Source organism: Bos taurus, chromosome 6, assembly GCF_002263795.3.
Source record: "Bos taurus isolate L1 Dominette 01449 registration number 42190680 breed Hereford chromosome 6, ARS-UCD2.0, whole genome shotgun sequence".
Classification (NCBI taxonomy): domain Eukaryota; kingdom Metazoa; phylum Chordata; class Mammalia; order Artiodactyla; family Bovidae; genus Bos; species Bos taurus.
In genome coordinates this window covers 99,070,639-99,092,221 of record NC_037333.1, presented here as the reverse complement: position 1 = coordinate 99,092,221, position 21,583 = coordinate 99,070,639, and the positions used below count along the sequence as shown (strand labels likewise).

Genomic DNA, 21,583 nt, shown 5'->3' with positions numbered 1-21,583 from the left:
CAGTGTGTGCTGCTAGAAAAACAGCATGAGGGGATGCTAAATTGCTTCAGTCATCTCAGACTCTGTGCAACCCTATGGACAGCAGACTGCCAGGCTTCTCTGTCCATGGGATTCTTCAGGCAAGAATACTGGAGTGGGTTGCTGTGCCCTCCTCTGGAAGATCTTCCTGACCCAGAGATTGAACCCGAGTCTCTTACAATTCCTGCATTGGCAAGCGGGTTCTTTGCTGGTTGAACCACCAGGGAAGCCCTTAAGCCTCTATTACAGCTTCCCAAAGATTTTAGATGGCACATTGACAAACATTTTTCATTTTATTAGTTATGTGTATATTTTCACATGTATAAGAAAAATTTGATAGTACACTAAACATATGTCTTATTGCTTAGAATGAGATTAAGTAAAAACATAAGTTAAAATTGATTAAAATATATTAAGTTAATAGTAGCAAAGTAACATTCAGATATGGCAAAATGGTGTAGATATTATACAATGAAGTTTGGGGAAAACTGGTGAACACAATGCCACAAAACCAAGTGATGTTATGATCTCCTCCCTGAAGGATTGATAGCATGGGCTTGGCTGAGTTGTCAGGGTAAAGCTAGGCTTCAAACATGTGGCTCACAGATCCTAGTGGGCACCAGGGCCTTCCCAAGTAAGTCATGTTTTAAAAAAGAAAGAAAGAAAAAGAAAGTGTTGAGAATATGTGCTTCACAAGACTCCTGGGATGCGGTAAACAGCTTCAGGTTATTTCAAGAACCCTGGAAAATCTTTTAACATATTGAGAAATATAAAACAGGTTGAGTTTTTAAAAAACAAAACATTTTTTAAAGTGAAAGCGGCTCAGATGGTAAAGAATCTGCCTGCAATGCGGGAGACCTGGGTTCAATCCCTGGGTCAGGAAGATCCCCTGGAGAAGGGGATGGTACCCACTCCATTATTCATGCCTGGAGAATTCCATGGAACCTGGCGGGCTACAGTCCACAGGGTCGCAAAGAGTCATACACAACTGAGTGACTAACACTTCTGCTTTCACATTTAATTTGCAATGATATGTTAGTTTCAGGTATATAGCAAAGTAATTTGTTTCATCTATATGAATATATATATATGTGTGTGTATATATATATATATATATATAAATTCTTTTTCAGATTCTTTTCCATTATATGTTATTATATGATATTGAATAGTTCCTAGAGCTATGCAGTAGGTCCTTGTTTATCTGTTTTATATATATAGTAGTATATATCTGCAAATCCCAAACTCCTAATTTATCCCTCCCCTCACCTTCCTCTTTTATAACCATAAGTCTGTTTTCTGTGTCTATGAGTCTATTTTTAAAGCAGGTTGAGTTTTATTCTCCAAAACTGAGGGCAGTGTGAAGTCATGGAAAGGGGGTGGATTTTGTAGGTAGACAGATGTGAGTTCAAACACCAGCCTGTCACTTATTTGCTGTTTGACCTTGAGCAAATATTTGTGCATCTCTGAGTTTTTTAATTAGTGGAACAGGCAAAGTAATCACAATCTTGGAGAGAATACAAGGCTTCATGTATAGATATGGGCTTACATGGTTTCTGGCACATAGTTGGCATTTAATAAGTGCACCTTTGTTTTTAACTCCCTCAAATGTAATTTGCTCAAAAATAAAAGTAAAAATAGAGTAAAATCAAAGCAGACTGTGATTGTACCAGATGTTTTTTTCTCTGAAAAAACCCAAAACCCCAAACAATAGGGGAAACATGATGAAAAAGAAAGTAATTTTCAATGGCACTGAAATATTCCCCTGAGTCTTTAAAAGTCTCTGATTGAAATGAATGAATATGCAAGTGTCACTTATTGATGGCCTCCTCCCATAAGCAGTGAACTCCTTTGAAGTCATGTGGCGGTAATTGTAAAAGAAGTTATATGCATAAAATTACTTCTCTGGTGAAATAAGAATCATAAATCAGTTCACAGTCAATCCATCTGCAACTTCTTCAGTTGTGCTGATTTCAGAGATTGCAACAAAAAATAAGTCAAGGGTGAATAACTGAAAGCCAGTGGGGGGACTCTGGGTCTCTTGCTCACCACTTTCTTGGTAATGGAGAGCTGGATGAGGGTGAAAGAAGGTGACGAGAGTTTTAAGAAGTGTCTTATGACATCAGCATCCTTTTCCTGGCCCTGTTTGGTTTCTTGAGAAGAGAGATTTGACCTTCTCAGTGACAGAAGGTGTTTATCACCTACTTGCCATGCCTTGTACTGCATTCCTACTAACTCAGGGCAGCCCAGAACTTCTAGCCATGGATACTCGGAATGAGTGCTGGATCTAATTTTTCTGACCTTTAGAACATCCTCTACCTTAAGGGATAACTACGAAATGCTCTCAGGCTTCCAGGGTGGCTCAGATGGTAAAGAATTTGCCTGCAATACAGGAGATGGGTGTTTGATCCCTGGGTGGGGAAGATCCCCTGGAAAAGGAAATGGCAACCCACTCCAGTATTCTTGCCTGGGAAATCTCATGGACAGAGGAACCTGACTGGCTACCGTGCAGAAGAGTCACAGGTCACAGAAGTGTCAGACACAGTCCACAGGGTCACAAAAGTGTTAGACACAAATGAGTGACCAAACAGCAATAACAATGAAACGCTCTAGAGAATTTTGTTGGAAATTTTGTCTGTAATGGGAAGCCCCACTGGGTTGTCTCTAAGGGTAACTATGACTGGAAAAGTGTCTGCCTTTGTTTACCTTGGAATTCCCAAGTGGCAATAAAACAGTGCACTTTGTTCCTCAGGAGGACCCAATTGTTGGGATGTCGTCCAAATGCTTCCCTCCTGGTGGCGCCTGTAGCCCGTCATGACAGGAATATTGATCGAGGATAACCTAATGAAATATTAACGCCAATGGATGTGTTGGGGAAAGAGCAGATCTGGTCTTGCGAGAGTTACATTGGGTAAGAATTAGCCCCATTAGATGGCTCGTTGAGTATTCAGGGGAGACAATTCTTGCTTTATAATATATGCTTGGGTTTGCCTTATGGAAAATTTATTGTTCATTCATTTGATGCACTCCTTTAAGAGGTCAACTTTGACTTTCAGTGCTCTCAGAATTTATTCTTTACTCCATTGTTCCTTGAAAACTATCTTTTATTGGATTTCTTTGTGCATTGAGTTGTCAAATAGCCAGTGCACCCTCTAAACTGCTTTCTACAATTAACACATGTGTTTTGTGATTGGGGCAGGAAGAAAATCGGACTTATTGGTGCTAGTACTTATCAACATGGAGAGGGCAAATTATATTCATCAGCCTCTTCTTTTCTTTTTTTCCTCCATATTAATCTTTTATTTGTCTATTTATAATAATTCCTCCAAGTTAATCATATGTTGCTTATTTTATTTGTAAATTTTGTTTGGGCCAGTCTTTTTTAAAAATTTTCTTTATCTTTTTATTGAAGGATAATTGCTTTACAGAATTTTGTTGTTTTCTGTCAAACCTCAATGTGAATCAGCCATAGGTATATGTATATCCCCTCCCTTTTGATCCTCCCTCCCATCTCTCGCCCCATGCCACCCCTCTAGGTTGATACAGAGCCCCTGTTGAGTTTCCTGAGCCATACAGCAAATTCCCGTTGGCTATCTTATACATGGTAATGTAAGTTTCCATGTTACTCTTTGCATACATCTCACCCTCTCCCCATGAACATAAGTCTATTCTCTATGTCTGTTTCTCCACTGCTGTCCTGTAAATAAGTTCTTCTGTACCATTTTTCTAGATTCCATATATATGCATTAGAATACAATATTTATCTTTCTCTTTCTGACTCACTTCACTCTGTATAATAGATTCTAGGTTCATCTACCTCATTAGAACTAACTCATGTGCATTCCTTTTTATGGCTAATATTCCACTGTGTATATGATCAACAACTTCTTTATCCATTCATCTGTTGATGGACATCTAGGTTGCTTCCATGTTCTAGCTATTTTAAATAGTGCTGCAGTGAACAATGGGATACATGGGTCTTTTTCAATTTTGGTTTCCTCAGGGTACATGCCTAGCAGTGGAATTGCTGGGTCATATGGTGGTTTTATTCCTAGTTTCTTTTAAGGAATCTCAATACTGTCTTGCATAGTGGCTGTATCAATTTACATTCCCACCATCAGTGCAAGAGTGTTCCCTTTTCTCCACACATTCTGCAGCATTTATTATTTGTAGACTTTTGATGATGACTAATTTGACTGGTGTGAGGTGATATCTCATTGTAGTTTTGATTTGCATTTATCTAATGAGTGATGTTGAGCATCTTTTCATGTGTTTGTTAGCCATCTGTATGTCTTCTTCAGAGAAATGTCTGTTTAAGTCTTTTCCCCACTTTTTGAATGGATTGTTTGTTTTTCTGGCATTGAGTTGTATGAGTTACTTGTATATTTTTGAAATTAATCCTTTGTCAGTTATTTCATTTGCTATTACTTTCTCCCATTCTGAGGGTTGTCTTTTCACCTTGCTTATAGTTTCCTTTGCTGTGCAAAAGCTTTTAAGTTTAATCAGATCCCACTTGTTTACTTTTGTTTTTATTTCCATTACTCTAGGAGGTGGGTCATAGAGGATCTTGCTTTGATTTATGTCACTGAGTGTTCTGCCTATGTTTTCCTCTAAGAGTTTTATAATTTCTGGTCTTACATTTAGGTCTTTAATTCATTTTTAGTTTTTCTTTATGTATGGTATTAGAAAGTGTTCCAATTCCATTCTTTTACATGCAGCTGTCCTGTTTTCTGAGCATTACTCATTGAAAAGGCTGTCTTTGCCCCATTATATATTCTTGCCTCCTTTGTCAAAAACAGGTACTCATAGGTGCATGGGTTTATTTCTGAGCTTTATATCTTGTTTCATTGGTCTACATTTCTGTTTTTGTGCCAGTACCATACTGTTTTGATGACTGTAGCTTTGTAGTATAATCTGAAGTCTGGAAGGTTGATTCCTCCAGCTCCATTCTTCTTTCTCAAGACTGCCTTGGCATTCAGGGTCTTTTGTGTTTCCATATGAATTGTGAAATTTTTTGTTCTAGTTCTGTGAAAAATGTCATTGGTAATATGATAGGGATTACATTGAATCTGTAGATTGCATTTGGTAGTACAGTCATTTTCACAATATTGATTCTTCCTACTCAGGAACATGGAATATCTCTCCATCTGTTTATGTCATCTTTGATTTCTTTCATCAGTGTCTTATAATTTTCTGTATACAGTTCTTTTGTCCCCTTAGGTAAGTTTATTCCTAGATATTTAATTCTTTTTGTTGCAATGGTTAATGGGATTGATTCCTTAATTTCTCTTTCTGATTTTTCATTGTTAGTATATAGAAATGCAAGTGATTTCTGCATATTGATTTTATATCCTGCAACTTTGCTAAATTCACTGACTAGCTGGAGTAATTTTCTGATAGTATCTTTAGGGTTTTCTATGTACAGTGTCATGTTATCTGCAAACAATGAGAGATTTGCTTCTTCTTTTTCCATCTGGATTCCTTTTATTTCTTTTTCTTCTCTGATTGCTGTAGCTAGGACTTCCAGAACTATGTTGAATAATAGTGGTGAAAGTGGACACCCTTGTCTTGTTCCTGATCTAATGTTTGATGTAAGCTTATCATGTATGGCCTTTACTATATTGAGGTAGGTTCCTTCTGTGCCCACTTTTTGAAGAGTTTTAATCATAAATGGGTGCTGAATTTTGTCAAAGGGTTTTTCTGCATCTATGAGATTATCATATGGTTTTTATCTTTCAATCTGTTAATATGGTATATCACATTGATTGATTGAATATATTGAGGAATCCTTGCATCCCTGGAATAAACCGAGCTTGATCATGGTGTATGAGCTTTTTGATGTGTTGCTGAATTCTGTTTGCTAAAATTTTGTTGAGGATTTTTGCATCTATGTTCATCAGTGATATTGGCCTGTAGTTTTCTTTTTTTTGGGTTGTTTTTGTCTGGTTTTCTTGAGAAACCTATATGCAGGTCAGGAAGCAACAGTTAGAATTGGACATGGAACAACAGACTGGTTCCAAATAGGAAAAGGAGTACGTCAAGGCTGTATATTGTTACCCTGCTTATTTAACTTATATGCAGAGTACATCATGAGAAATGCTGGACTGGAAGAAGCACAAGCTGGAATTAAGATTGCTGGGAGAAATATCAATAACCTCAGATATGCAGATGACACCACCCTTATGGCAGAAAGTGAAGAGGAACTCAAAAGCCTCTTGATGAAAGTGAAAAAGTTGGCTTAAAGTTCAACATTCAGAAAACAAAGATCATGGCATCTGGTTCCATCACTTCATGGGAAATAGATGGGGAAACAGTGGAAACAGTCAGACTTTATTTTTTGGGGCTCCAAAATCACTGCCGATGGCGATTGCAGCCATGAAATTAAAAGATGCTTACTCCTTGGAAGGAAAATTATGACCAATCTAGACAGCATATTCAAAAGCAGAGACATTACTTTGCCAACAAAGGTCCATCTAGTCAAGGCTATAGTTTTTCCTGTGGTCATGTATGGATGTGAGAGTTGGACTGTGAAGAAAGCTGAGCACTGAAGAATTGATGCTTTTGAACTGTGGTGTTGGAGAAGACTCTTGAGAGTCCCTTGGACTGCAAGGAAGTCCAACCAGTGTATCCTAAAGGAGATCAGTCCTGGGATTTCTTTGGAAGGAATGATGCTAAAGCTGAAACTCCAGTACTTTGGCCACCTCATGCGAAGAGTTGACTCATTGGAAAAGACTCTGATGCTGGGAGGGATTGGGGGCAGGAGGAGAAGAGCACGACAGAGGATGAGATGGCTGGATGGCATCACTGACTCGATGGACATGAGTTTGAGTAAACTCCAGGTGTTGGTGATGGACAGGGAGGCCTCGCATGCTGCAAACAGGGAGGCCTCGCATGCTGCAATTCATGGAGTCGCAAAGAGTCAGACACGATTGAGTGACTGAACTGAACTGAACTGAACTGTCTAGTTTTGGTATTAGGGTGATGGTGGCCTCGTAGAATGAGTTTGGAAGTGTTCCTTCCTCTTCAGTTTTTAGAAAGACTTTTAGAAGGATAGGCATTAACTCCTCTCTAAATGTTTGATAGAATTCTCCTGTGAAACCATCTGGTCCTGGGCTTTTGTTTTTTTGATTTTGGTCACAGCTTCAATTCTGGTGCTTGTAATTGGGTTGTTCATAATTTCCATTTCTTCATGGTTCAGTCTTGGAAGGTTGAACTTTTCTAAGAATATGTCCACTTCTTTCAGGTTATCCATTTTATTGCTATACAGTTGCTCATAATAGTCTCTAATAATCTGTTGTATTTCTGCATCGTGTGTTGTAACCTTTCCTCTTCCATTTCTAATTTTGTTGATCTGATTCTTCTCTCATTTTTTCTTGATGAGTCTGGCTAAAGGTGTGTCAATTTTGTTTATTTTCTCAAAGAATCAGCTTTTAGTTTTATTAATCTTTACTATTGTTCCTTTCATTTCTTTTCCATTTATTTCTGCTCTGATCTTTATGATTTCTTTCCTTCTGCTAATCTTGGGGGGTTTTGTTCTTCTTTTTCCAGTTGTTTAAGGTGTAAGTTAGGTTGTCTATTCATTTTTTTTTGTTGTTGTTGTTTCTTGAGGTAGAATTGTATTGCTATAAACTTCCCTCTTAGAACTGCTTTTGCTGCATCTCATAGGTTTTGAGTTATTGTGTTTTCATTGTCATTTGTTTCTAGAATTTTTTTGATTTCCCTTTAGATTTCTTCAGGAACCTGTTGGTTATTTAGAAACATATTGTCTAATCTCCATGTGTTTGTGTTTCTTACAATTTTTTTTCTTGTAATTGATATCTAGTCTCATAGCGTTCTGGTTGGAGAAGATGCTTGATACAACTTCAATTTTCTTAAATTTACTGATGTTTGATTTGTGACCCAAGATGTGGTCTATCCTGGATAATGTTCCAGGTGTATTCTTCTGCATTTGGATGGAATGTCCTGAAGATATCAGTGAGATCCATCTCATCTAATGTATCACTTAAGACTTGTGTTTCCTTATTAATTTTCTGTTTTGATGATCTATCTGTCCATTGGTGTGAGTGGGGTGTTAAAGTTTCCTACTATTATTGTGTTACTGTCAGTTTCTCCTTTTATGTCTGTTAGTGTCTGTCTTATATATTGAGGTGCTCCTCTGTTGCATGCATAGATATTTACAATTGCTTTGTCCTTCTCTTGGATTGATCCCCTGATCATTATGTAGTGTGGTTATGACAGAGGATGAGATAGTTGGATGGTATCACCGACTCAATGGGCATGAGTTTGGGTAAACTCCAGGAGTTGGTGATGGACAGGGAGGCCTGGTGTGCTACAGTCCAATTCAGTTCAGTTCAGTCACTTAGTCATGTCCGACTCTTTGCAACCCCATGAATCACAGCACGCCAGGCCTCCCTGTCCATCACCAACTCCCAGAGTCCAGCCAAACCCATGTACATTGAGTTGATGATGCCATCCAACCATCTCATCCTCTGTTATCCCCTTCTCCGCCTGCCCTCAATCTTTCCCAGCATCAGGGTCTTTTCCAATGAGTCAGCTCTTCACATTAGGTGGCTAAAGTATTGGAGTTTCAGCTTCAACATCAGTCTTTCCAATGAATATCCAGGACTAATCTCCTTTAAGATGGACTGGTTGAATTTTCTTGCAGTCCAAGGGACTCTCAAGAGTCTTCTCCAACACCACAGTTCAAAAGCATCAATTCTTCAGTGCTCAGCTTTCTTTATAGTCCAACTCTCACATCCATACATGACCACTGGAAAAACCATAGCCTTGACTAGATGGACTTTTGTTGGCAAAGTAATGTCTCTGCTTTTTAATATGCTGTCTAAGTTGGTCATAACTTTCCTTCCAAGGAGTAAGCGTCTTTTAATTTCATGGCTGCAATCACCATCTGCAGTGATTTTGGAGCCCCCCAAAATAAAGTCTCTCACGGTTTCCACTGTTTCCCCATCTATTGGCCATGAAGTGATGGGACCGGATAACATGATCTTCATTTTCTGAATGTTGAGCTTTAAGCCAACTTTTTCACTCTCTGCTTTCACTTTCATCAAGAGGCTTTTGAGTTCCTCTTCACTTTCTGCCATAAGGGTGGTGTCATCTGCATATCTGAGATTATTGATATTTCTCCCGGCAATCTTGATTCCATCTTGTGCTTCCTCCAGCCCAGCGTTTCTCATGATGTACTCTGCATATAAAATAAATAAGCAGGGTGACAATATACAGCCTTGATGTACTCCTTTTCCTATTTGGAACCAGTCTGTTGTTCCATGTCCATTCTAACTGTTGCTTCCTGACCTGCATACATGTTTCTCAAGAGGCAGGTCAGGTGGTCTGGTATTCCCATCTCTTTCAGAATTTTCTGCAGTCCATGGGGTCGCAAAGAGTCAGACACGACTGAGTGACTGAACTGTCCTTTTTTATCTCTTATAATAGTCTTTATTTCAAGGTCTATTTTGTCTGATATGAGGATTGCTACTCCAGCTTTCTTTTGCTTCCCATTTGCATGGAATATATTTTTCTATCCTCTCACTTCCAGTCTATAAGTATCTTGAGGTCTGAAGTGGGTTTCTTATAAACAGCAAATATATGGGTCTTGTTTTTGTATCCATTCAGCCAGTCTGTTTCTTTTGGTTGGAGCATTTAATCCATTTACATTTAAAGTAATTTATTAATATATATGTTCCTATTGCCATTTTCTTAATTGTTTTGGGTTGATTTTGTAGATCTTTTTTTATCTCTTGTATTTCTTGACTATATAAGTCCCTTTAACATTTATTGTAAAGCTGGTTTGGTGGTACTGAATTCTCTTAACTTCTCCTTGTCTGAAAAGCTTTTGATTTCTTCATCAATTTTGAATAAGATCTTTGCCAGGTACAGTAATCTTGGTTGTAGATTTTTCCCTTTCAGTACTTTAAATATGTCCTGCCATTCTCTTCTGGCTTGCGGAGTTTCTGCTGGAAGATCAGCTGTTAAATGTATGGGGTTTCCCTTGTATGTTACTTGTTGCTTTTCCCTTGCTGCTTTTAGTATTCTTTCTTTGTGTTTAGTCTTTGTTAGTTGATTAGTATGTGTCTTGGCATCTTTCTCCTTGGGTTTATCCTAGATGGAACTCTTTGCACCTCTTGGACTTTACTGACTATTTGGTTTTCCATGTTGGGAAAATTTTCAACTATAATCTCTTCAAAAAATTTCTCATACCCTTTCTTTTTCTCTTCTTCTTCTGGGAACCCTATAATTAGAATGTTAGTGGCTTTGATACTGTCCCAAAGATCTCTGAGACTATCCTCAGTTCTTTTCAATCTTTTTACTTTATTCTGCTCTTCAGAAGTTATTTCCATCATTTTATGTTCTAGCTCACTGATTCGCTCTTCTGCTTCAGATATTCTGCTATTGATTCCTTCTAGAGTATTTTTAATTTCAGTAAATGTGTTCTTTGTCTCTGTATGTTTATTATTTCATTCTTCTAGGTCTCTGTTAATTGATTCTTGCATTTTCTCCATTTTGTTTTCAAGGTTTTTGATCATCTTTAGTATCATTACTCTGAATTCTTTTTCAGGTAGTTTGCGTATTTCATCTTCATTTATTTGGACTTCTGTGTTTCTAGTTTGTTCCTTCATTTGTGTAGTATATCTCTGCCTTTTCATTATTATTTTTTTAAACTTTTTGTGTTTGAGGTTTCCTTTTCCCAGGCTTCGAGGTTGAATTCTTTCTTCCCTTTGGTTTCTGCTCTCCTAAGGTTGGTCCAGTGGTTTGTGTAAGCTTTGTATGGGGTGAGATTTGTGCTGAGTTTTCTGTTTGTCTGTTTTCCCTCTGATGGGTAAGCTGAGTTAGGCGGTAATCCTGTCTGCTGATCACTGGGTTTGTATTTTTGCCTTGTTTGTTGTTTAGATGAGGTGTCCTGCGCAAGGTGCTACTGATGGTTGGATGACGCCAGGTCTTGTATTCAAGTGGTTTCATTTGTGTAAGTTCTCATTGTTTGATACTCCTTAGGGTTAGTTCTCTGGCAGTCTAGGGTCTTGGAGTCAGTGCTCCCACGCCAAAGGCTCAGGATTTGACCTGAAGTCAGACTGAATTCAAATTCCAGCTTCACTTTTGCTAACTTTATAAATTTCAGCTGATTCTTTGACTTCTTTACACTTCAGTCATCATCATGGAAAGAAACTCACAATGTGCCATCAAGGAGAATTTGTGCATCCAAAGAGCTATCTGAACTGGTGAATAGAGGTGTTCCCAGTGCTCAGAGCCTCTTTGAAAATCTCTTCAATGACAATCTGGTTTTATATTCTGCATCCTTGGGGAAGAATAAATAGGTGGGGGATCAGTCTGTTCTGTTTTCAGAAATAAAGCATGCCAAAGCCAGTGCTCCCACATCCTTATGGGTCAACTAACTGGGAAATTGTTAGACCATCAGGACTGTAATCCTGTGAAAATATTTGACATCTATGAAAAGTGTCCAGTCTGTGCTCCCTTTGTGGTGAGACTGAGAGCTTTTAATGGGAGTGCACTTTAATAACTAAGAAAACATAGAAGAAAGAAAAAGATCTTTGATGCCATGTCTTAAAAATTTTTTTTTAATGTTATATTGGAGTACAGCTGATTAACAGTGTTCTGCTAGTTGCAGGCAGACAGCAAAGAGACTCAGCCATACATATACATGTATGCATTCTCCCTCAGACTCCCTTCCCATCCAGGCTGCCATGTAACAGTGAGCAGAGTTCTCCATGCTATACAGGAGGGCCTTGTCAGTTATCCATTTCAAATACAGCAGTGTGTGCATGTCCATACCAAACTCCCTAACTATCCCTTCCTCCTACACTTTCCCTCTAGCAGGCATAAGCTTTTTCTTGAAGCCTGTGAGTCTGTTTCTGTTTTGTAAATAACTTCATTTGTATCATATAAGGGACATCATATGATATTTCTCCTTCTCTGTCTTACTTCACTGAATATGACAATCTCTCGATCCATCCATGTTGCTGCAATGGCATTGTTTCATTTCTTTTAATGTGATGCCACGTCTTAATTAGATTCTATTTGATAACCATTGACATGGCTAGTTAATATATAAATTTTAATTCTAATGACCAAGCTAGGTTATGTTAACCATATGGTTTACCTGAAGTAGCCTAGAAATCCTTAAAGAAACAGTGTTCACAGTTATCCAAAAGTTAGGACAAATTGTTGTTCAGTGTTGGTTCTTTCATTATAAAATGGGAGTGTCTATTAATACTGTGATTCAGAATGACTTTTTCAATTGATTATCTATGATGGCATATTGCCAATAGTTCTTAATTTTTCAGTCACAATACCTGCTCCAAGTACATTGAGGCAGAGTTGCCCAAAATAAGAGCTCAATAGAAAAAGCATTTCAGATTAAAGGTTCCACTTTTCAGACTGGCAAACAAGGCTTTCTACAGTCTCGGCCTGGCTATGTTTTCAGTTTTGCTGTGTGCTTTCTCCACTTCGTACTCTGAGTCTCAGCTGTGCTAAAGTATTTCCCCTTTCTCAAATTCACCAAGTCATGCTGCCCATAATGTTTCCTTGACCTGAAATATTTCATTTATTTTCTCCCTCAATTTTCCCAAATGAATGCCTGTATGAAACAATTCTTGACCTTCTCCCAACCTCCAGTAGAACTGACCATTTTTTTCTTTGTAAACTCATTGTAACCTACTCTGATTCTCTTGGCATGATTACAACACTATTCTACATATTATTTATATATCTGTCTCCTTCTACAAACTTACAGAATCTTGAGGCCAGGGATCATGTCTAATTCATCTTTGTACTCCGAGCACCTGTGAAATGCCTGACAATGAATAAATAAATGAATGAAAGAGTGAATGAATGAAAAAATCCAGTGAAGTAAATATTGACCTTATAACCCAAAGTGAAGATGGCAAACACATGGCCCCAGTGCTGTGCTTTCCCATCTCTTAGGCAGAACAGACTTTCTGAAATACTTCCTGGCCACTGAGCCTTAGATCTAGGCAGCCTGTGCCTACAGAACATAGCTTTTTTTTCCTGGTGTAATCTTTTTGTTGTTGTTGTTTATTTATTTATTTTCGGCTGCATTGGGTCTTTGTTGTTTAGCTGTCTCTAACTGTGGAGAGCGGGGTCTATTCTGCAGATGTGGTGCACAGGCTTCTCATTGTGATGGCTTCTTTTGTCGCAGAGCACAGGGTCTGGGGCTTGCAGGCTTCAGTAGCTGCGGCACAAGGGTTCAGTAGTTGTGGCTCACAGGTTTAGTTGCCCTGTGGCATGTGGGATGTTTCTGGACCAGGGATTGAAAGTGCAGTGAAAGTACAGTGTCCCCTGCATTGCACGGTGGATTCTTAACCACTGGATCACCAGGGAAGCCCTCAAATATAATCTTAGTATCTAGTGAAATTATTTAGAGCAATGATACCCCAATCGTTTTGATTATATGAGTGAGTAACCCTATTAGTACAAATAACTGGGGGGACCCCTTCTTTGGATGGCTTCTGGGTACCTTTCCAGGCTACATGGAGAGACTGGTCCGTATGGACCACATCAATGGGCTTTTTGGTGCTTTGACTTCCGGTGGGTTTGCAGGAAACATGGAGGGTTAGGAGCAGATGAGGTTAGGGTACTCCTTCCCTGGCTCCCATCCTGATCAGTGACTGTGGGTTGGTCTGCTCCCCCTCTTGAAGGCTGTAGCTCCTGTCACATGGCCTCCTGCACATCTTTCCTTTTGGTTCTGGCATCTTCCCTTCTTCTACTCCTCCCTGCAGTTACCTGTCAAGAATGTGTCCTTTCTTGTTGCTTTTACTCAACCTTAGTGCCCTGAACTGGGGTCAACTATCCTTCTCTTAAACTCTCTTCAGTTTATAAAATCAGTTTCTATCTCCTGCTGAGACCCTGACTGATATTCCTCCAAGGCATGTCATCATTTTCTTTCTTTTTTTTAAACTTTTTATTTTATGTTGGAGTCTAGTTGATTAACAATGTTGTGTTAGTTTCAGATGTACAGAAAGTGATTTGGTTATACATGCATATATCTATTCTTTGTCAAGTTCTTTTCCCATTTGGGTTGTTATATAATATTGAGCAGAGTTCCCTGCATTATACAGTGGTTCCTTGTTGGTTATCCATTTTAAATATAGTAGTGTGTACATATTCATCTCAAGCTCCGTAACTATACATTCCCCCTACCCTTCTGAATCATTTTCAATGTCTTGTAATCATGTATTAATCACCATCCATGTATCATTCGTGCAGGCTCCTCTGTCCATGGGATTCTCCAGGCAAGAATACTGGAGTGGGCTGCCCTGCTCTCCTCCAGGGTATCTTTCCAACTCAGGAATTGAGCCTGCGTCTTCTGTGTCTCCTGCATTGCAGGTGGATTCCTTACCACTGAGCCACCAGGGAAGCCTCCATCCGTATATCAAGTACTAGTGAAGCCTAGTTTCTATTATTTTTTAGAGAAGTTAAGGTTTTAATACTTTTCCTCACTTCCTGATTGATCACTTTTTTGTTCTCACCCCTTGGAAACTATTGATTTAGAAACTGATGCAAGTCTTTCTACCAGGTTTCACAGAATAAGGCTCTGTAGTCTGTGGCTTTGAAGGCATAATAAAAGCAGGAGCTGGTTTCTGGAGGATTTATGTACTTAGAGAAAAAAATGATGCTCGTGGGATGGGCTAACTACTGTTGACTTTTCCATTTCCCTCAGGGCCTTGGAGCCAGCGCAGTCATGGTGAGGCACAGAGTAATAGCATCATTGAGGCTCACAGGCAGCCAGTAAAGTGAACCTGGAGAATATTAGGCTGGGACCAAATAATGCTTGAATTGCACTCTTTCATTCTAAAGAGATTTGTTTTTAAATAATGAATGAAGGCTTCACGAACCTTTGACTTTGAGACTTTTAATCCTTCATTCTTTACTATAGAATGTTTCTAGCTCCCTGTCTCTGCCCAGATCAAAATCCACATTCGAGCAATTCCTGTGGACAGAATCTGCAAGCAATCTGATTCTGACTTCAAGTCGATTCTATTTTACAAGGGAATTCTTTCTACCTAGTGCCTCTTGGAAATGATTGAAACTTAGTTTTGTGATTTATATTTATTTTCACAATCGTGGACACTTTCGGATAAATGTTTACATCTCCTGTGTATTGGCAAAACAACTATGGTTATATCTTGTATCATCTAAAACATTTCTTTCAGGGTCCCCGTATACACTGGAGATAACTGTCTCATTAACCCTCCAACAATATTACAAATAGCACTGGTCTCATTATCAATAAAAAGGTCACATTAACTTCTGATATAAAGCTAAATATTTTATGAGTTGTGACTGTCCATAATCACTTGATTTCCAGAACATTAGGAAAAATGTTTCCTTTATAATGAATACAATGTTTTCCCCCCATTTTGATTAAAACCTTAAATAAATATGATACAATGATCAATGGGGATATTAAGAGAGACAGCCTCATTGTTTAAGCTATTACTATCACCTTGCTCTGACATGCCTTCTAATCTGGGGGGAGGGAAGCTGAGAGTCTAGAGTACTGTGATAATAAGTAATGCATTAACAGAGTAAACTGGGCTGAAATAGGGAGTTGCTCAAAACCAGGCCAAACAGTTGAAACCAGGATGGTTGTGAATTTGAAGGAAAAAAAAAAATACTTAAAAGGATCAAGTAGGAAGAGAAATTTGCTCCTGCTATCCATGGAAGGAGTCCTGCCTTTTACAAATCTTTAGGGTTCCTTGTTAGGATTTAGTACGAGAAATAAAATTGAAGCAGGAACTTGATCTTCTGGTGCCTAATATTAATATTATAAATGCTAACAGAATATTAGAGTTTGAAAGGATGCTCTGAATACCCAAAGTTGTTTATTTTCCAGTGAATAAACTGAAGAGCGAAGGTTTGGAGTGGTTTCTGCATGGAACTGGAGAGCCAGAGGCACACCCTCTGACTGATCCACATCCGCTGATCCTCAGTATCATGAAACTTTCACCGGGTTGTGCTCAGTCTCTCAGTTGTGTTTGACTGCAGCCCCATGGACTGTAGCCCTCCAGGCTCCTCTGTCCATGGGATTCTCCAGGCAAGAGACCTGGAGTAGGTTGCCATGCCCTTCTCCAGAGGATCTTCCCCACTCAGGGATTGAATCCCTTGCATTGGCAGGCAGGTTCCTTACCACTAGCGCCATCTGGGAAGCCCCTCCACCAGGCTAAATGTCTTCAAAATGTTCAAGTTACTGTTTTAGAAGAGATGGAAGTGATCTGGGAAACTGTGATGACTTAAAGTGCAGTGAGCAAAAATGCCCCACTTGTACATGAAGTGAGTAGCAAAACAAGAACAAAGGGACTTCCTGGTGGTCCAGTGGTTAAGACGCTGCACTCCCAGTGCAGGGGGCCTGGGTTCAATCCCTGGTCAGGGAACTAGATCCCACATGAGCAGCTAAGAGCTTGCATGCTGCAATGAAGATGAAAGATCCTGCGTGCTGCAATTAAGACCTGGCACAGCCAAATATATAAATAAGTAAATAAATATTTAAAAAAGAGAAGAAAGCCTAAATCACATGATTTCTAGGCTAGTGCTTTTTTCCACGACACTGCTGTTTATTCACATGCCAGTTTCTGTTTTAGGTGCCAGAAGACAGAAACAAACACAGCAAAGTCTCTGCTTTTACATGAATCTCCATATATATTCCTGCATGGAAAATGTGTGTTTTCCTTTATCTTTTACAGATTCCAGCTAAAAAACAGAGGCTGAAAGTGCATAAAGCACACGGTACTGCTTGATTTGGTAGAAAAAAATTAAGTGACTTATATGAAAAATACAATTCAAGTCCTTTAATTGTGAGTTCCATGTTGGCACAGATTGTTTCTGTCTTATTTTTTGTTGCTGCCCCAACCACAACCTAGCACACAGTCAGTGGTCAATAAATTTTCAGTAAATAAATGAATGAATACCCACTTGGTATTTAGTGAGTGTTCAATAAATGTTGAATGAATAAATGAATGAATCTGCTATACAATGTTCGTAAGGATTATCCAGAATCAGAAGTGATGGCCCTAGAGGTCATTCTTCTCACTGCTTATTTTATGGCTGCAAAGAAGTTAATTCCATCCCGCAGTGGGCTCTGGAAGACTCAAGGCTCTTGAATTTGAATATCGGCCCTATCATTGTGGTAGAGATTGATAAGAACCAATTTCCCTTTTCTCCTGGGTTCAGAGCCAGACTACATTTCTCAGTTTCCCTTTGAGCTGGACACACCCTTGTGATGATCTCTGACCAAAGGAATGTGGGCAGAAATTGTGCATCTCACTCCTGGCTCTGGCCCTTAAAAACCTCCCTTGCAATGCTCTGCTCTCTGCTATCTGTCTGGGGACCAGACAGGAAAACCCAGCAGAGGACCTTGCAGATCTCAGGGCTGTGTCACAGAACTGAAGAAGCCTGTTTCCCTGAATCAGCCAGTGGTAACCATTCTCTATGAAGCATCTTTATTGCCTTGTTGTGTGAATATGACCTGAACCACTGAGATTTTGAGGTTGTTTCAAGAGTTATTCCACCCTGTTAATTCCTTTTGGGTGTGTAATCTTGGACACAGCTTAGTCTCTCTGAGCCTAGATTTTCCTACTTGTGCAGAGGGGACTGTAATATAACCTGCCTCTTTGTGATGCTATGAGACATCAATGTGAGGCCCTTAGCATAGTCCTGGGGGTGTAACAAGTACTTGATACTTGTTAGCTATTCTTATATAATTTTTATTGTATCCAGTTTGATAGCCAAAGTATAGCAATTTCTAGAGGTATTTCAAAGACCATCACACATAGTTTTTCTCTGTTTATCTTCTGGCTAATCAGGCAAGCACATAATCCTCTGGAATCTTTTATCACTGATTTTCAAATGTCTTTTAGAAATAGAACTCTTATTTTTTCCTGTGTGTGCTTAGTCGCTCAGTCGTGTCCAACTCTTTGTGACCCCATGGACTATAACCCACCAGGCTCCTCTGTCCATAGGATTCTCCAGGCAAGAATACTGGAGTGGGTTGCCATGCCTGTCTCCAGGGGATCTTCCCGACCCAGGGATTGAACTCGAGTTTCCTGCTTGGCAGGCAGATTCTTTACCACTGAGCCACCCAGGAAGCCAATCATTATATACATATACACACTTGCATGCATGAATGTTCAGTCACTCAGTTGTATTCAACTCTTTGTGAACTATTGGACAGTAGTCTGCCAAGTGGGTTGCCATTTCGTACTCCGGGGATCTCCCTGACCCAGGGATCAAACCTGTGTCTCTGCATCTCCTGGATTGGCAGGGGGATTCTTTACCATTGTGTCACCTGGGAAGCCCTTTTAGCCTTCCTCTGGGCCTTTTTGATGGCCTCTTTACAGCATCCTTGAGCTAGAGCGGACACAAGTTGGATACCACTGCCTTAGGTAAACACTAGGGGAAAATGCAATATTATGTGATTCCCTAAAGCAATGCCCATGTCCACTGTCCTCACAACTGAAAACCTCACCACCCCAGCGTCCCCTCATTCCCTTTCTCCATGCTTTTTTCCTGCTTCATTGTAGAAGCTGCATGGCAGTAGGGCTGTGGTAAGTAAGGACTTCTTTTTCCTTCATTTAAAGTAGATTGGTGGCTCTTTTCAATAGACTATTAGAAGAGTAACTGCTATGGATGATTTAAAGGGACTCTGAACTTTGACTTTCCACTGTGTGATATATGGATGGCTTGAAGCTTTGGGGTCAAAGGTTAGGAGTAATGAATTTATGGCTAGATTCTGCCTCCTCTCACTTTGAAAAAAGATGATATATTTGGAACATTCAATTATAAATATTTTTTTCTTCCAGAAAGGGTCTTAGAGAAGATGTACTAAATCAATATTTTCCATCCCCAATCAAACTATCTTATTATTTACCAGGGCTTCAGGAGTGATGGAAGGAAAAAGGACTTCAGGTGGAGAAAAGATCAAAATTGCCGTTACTGTGTTTAGGATTAAGGGAAGGAAAGGATAGGAGGTGGTAAAATTTTTTACTTGCTAGGGATGAAGTAAATCATGAGGAAATACTGTAGATCATTTAAAGTATCAGAAGACTTGACAGGTAGAAATAGGATGGATACTATAAGAGAAAGAGAGTGCCTTTAAAAAGTTTATTGTTCTCAAGAGAAATTTCAGATTAGACTCCAAGTAGGGGTTTTGTTTTGTCAACAGTCAGGCTCAGATGTTCCAGCTCTAGGCAGGTCTTTCCTTCCTTATTAAACTCCTGGTTAGTCCACTCAATTCTTTTTTTTTTTTTTTTAATTTTATTTTATTTTTAAACTTTACAATATTGTATTAGTTTTGCCAAATATCGAAATGAATCTGCCACAGGTATACCTGTGTTCCCCATCCTGAACCCTCCTCCCTCCTCCCTCCCCATACCCTCCCTCTGGGTTGTCCCAGTGCACCAGCCCCAAGCATCCAGTATCGTGCATCGAACCTGGACTGGCGACTCGTTTCATACATGATATTATACATGTTTCGATGCCATTCTCCCAAATCTCCCCACCCTTTCCCTCTCCCACAGAGTCTATAAGACTGATCTATATTCTTCCTTGAGATTATCGGGAAAAATCAGATGATTATTGGTAGTCCACACTGGTCCTTATTTAGAAGGCTTTGGGAACGCACTTAGCCATGTAAAAAGGCTAATGATGTGTCAGTCTTACATAGATTGGTATGTACAACATTGATTGTATGTTGTACTAAGCAATGAATACATGTCACTTTATCTAATGCTCACTCTGACCTTATGAGACAGGAATATCTACTTCACAGATGAATCTGAAGTTTAGGGGTAGCTATTAAGGGAGAGAGCTAGGATTTGAATCTAGGTCTCTTAAACTTCCAGATCGGCATTTAATCCCACCTCTGACAGCCACTTTCAGCAGCATACAATCCACCAACATACAGTCCACCTTCATCTGTCCTGATACACAGTCCCATGAAACTTACATCACGTTGTTGAACCACCTGAAATCCCTTTCATCAGAAATATTAAATATGTAGTCATCTTTTTTTTTTTTAATGAAACCTCTACAAATCAGGTTAAGTGGGAAGGAGCACAAACTGGTTAAATTGCATCACTTTCTTCTGAAGGCTTGACTGAGATTTAAACACTGAAGGCATGAGGGCTTTAAAATGGGATTGTGATTGCAGGAGAGATTATGATGATCATTTTGACATGAATCATAAGCCTCAGTGAGATGTGGCAGTTGTTCGTGGGGGTGAACTTGGGTGTAAGACAGAAGCATAGAGGTTTAGATGGGTAAGTGTGAAGGGACATGAGAGGGCGAACATAAGAAAGGAAGTAGAGGAACTTCCTGGTGGTCTAGTGATTAGGAATCCGCCTTCCAGTGCAGGGGACACAGGTCTGATCCATGGTCAGGGGACTGATCCTACAGCTGCAGGGCAACTAAGCCCTCTCCCCACAGCTGCAGAGCCCACGTCCTAGAGTCTGCGCTCTGCAACAGGAGAGCAGCCCCTGCTGTCTGCAGCTAGAGGAAGCCCACGTGCAGCAATGAAGACTCAGCACAGCCAAAAAATTAAAAAAACAAAAAGAGGTGGAAGGAGCACAAAGACAAACTTTATCCATTTTGCTCTTTTTCCAATGGCCGATTTTCCATTGGAAATTTGCTCCGATTTCCATTGCACTGGGTAGAGAGAGTGCGGGAACTGAAATTTTCTCTGGGGGCCATTTTACTATGTAATTCTCCCTCTTTCACACAGATATCCTTGCAGAGCTGTATTCTAATTTTTCCCCATAGCCTACTCATATATCGTTATTCAATGAAGTAATAATGTTAAAAGCAAGGCGATCTATAATGCACTTTCAATAAAACTCTGAAAAACAGTCATTGATCTTTTCTTAAGTCGGCTACCTACCCCCAGCTGCCTTATTGCTTTCATTGTAGAGGTGGTTAAATGACCAAAGATACTTAATATGTAAGTTATGAAACATTTCCACTTCCTTATTTACCACTTAATGGTCATTAAAAGAGTAGGAACATCATCCTTTTTGAGGTGATGTAAGATGGATCCTGGCTTGAATAGAGCACTCATTTATCAATAATCAATTACTCAGTTAACCATTAAAGATAATAATCATTTCCACCACACTTAAAATAAAATGCTACAAATGTCAATGAATCATTATTTTACCCTAGGGCAGACCTTAAATCAATTTCTTATTACCATTCATTTTACTTCTGTAATCATGATGGACATTTGAAGGGCCGGAACATAAGAAAATCTTCAAATGGCTAAATGGTTGGGGAGAAGGGAAGTCTGGAAAGTGTGATTGTGGGAACTCCATGAATTTAATCCAAGTGGTTTTGCTTTATCTTCAGGTTCATCCCTGTTGCCTATGGGAATCTTGATGGGAGATTTCCAATTTCCACTTGTTCAAATCCTGCTGGTTGCTTTCAGACTCATTCACCAGATACAGACTGAGCATGCTCAGTCATGTCCAACTCTTTGAAAACCCATGGACTGTAGCCCACCAGGCTCCTCTGTCCATGGGCTTTT

General features: G+C 39.4%; 1 non-coding gene across 1 annotated transcript; it reads left to right on the top strand.

Annotated features, from left to right (window-relative positions):
• Positions 1-16,369: 16,369 nt before the first annotated feature.
• TRNAG-CCC (transfer RNA glycine (anticodon CCC)) lies at positions 16,370-16,442 on the top strand. Its single transcript has one exon. It is a non-coding gene; the product is annotated as a tRNA-Gly (tRNA).
• The last annotated feature ends 5,141 nt before the right edge of the window (positions 16,443-21,583 follow it).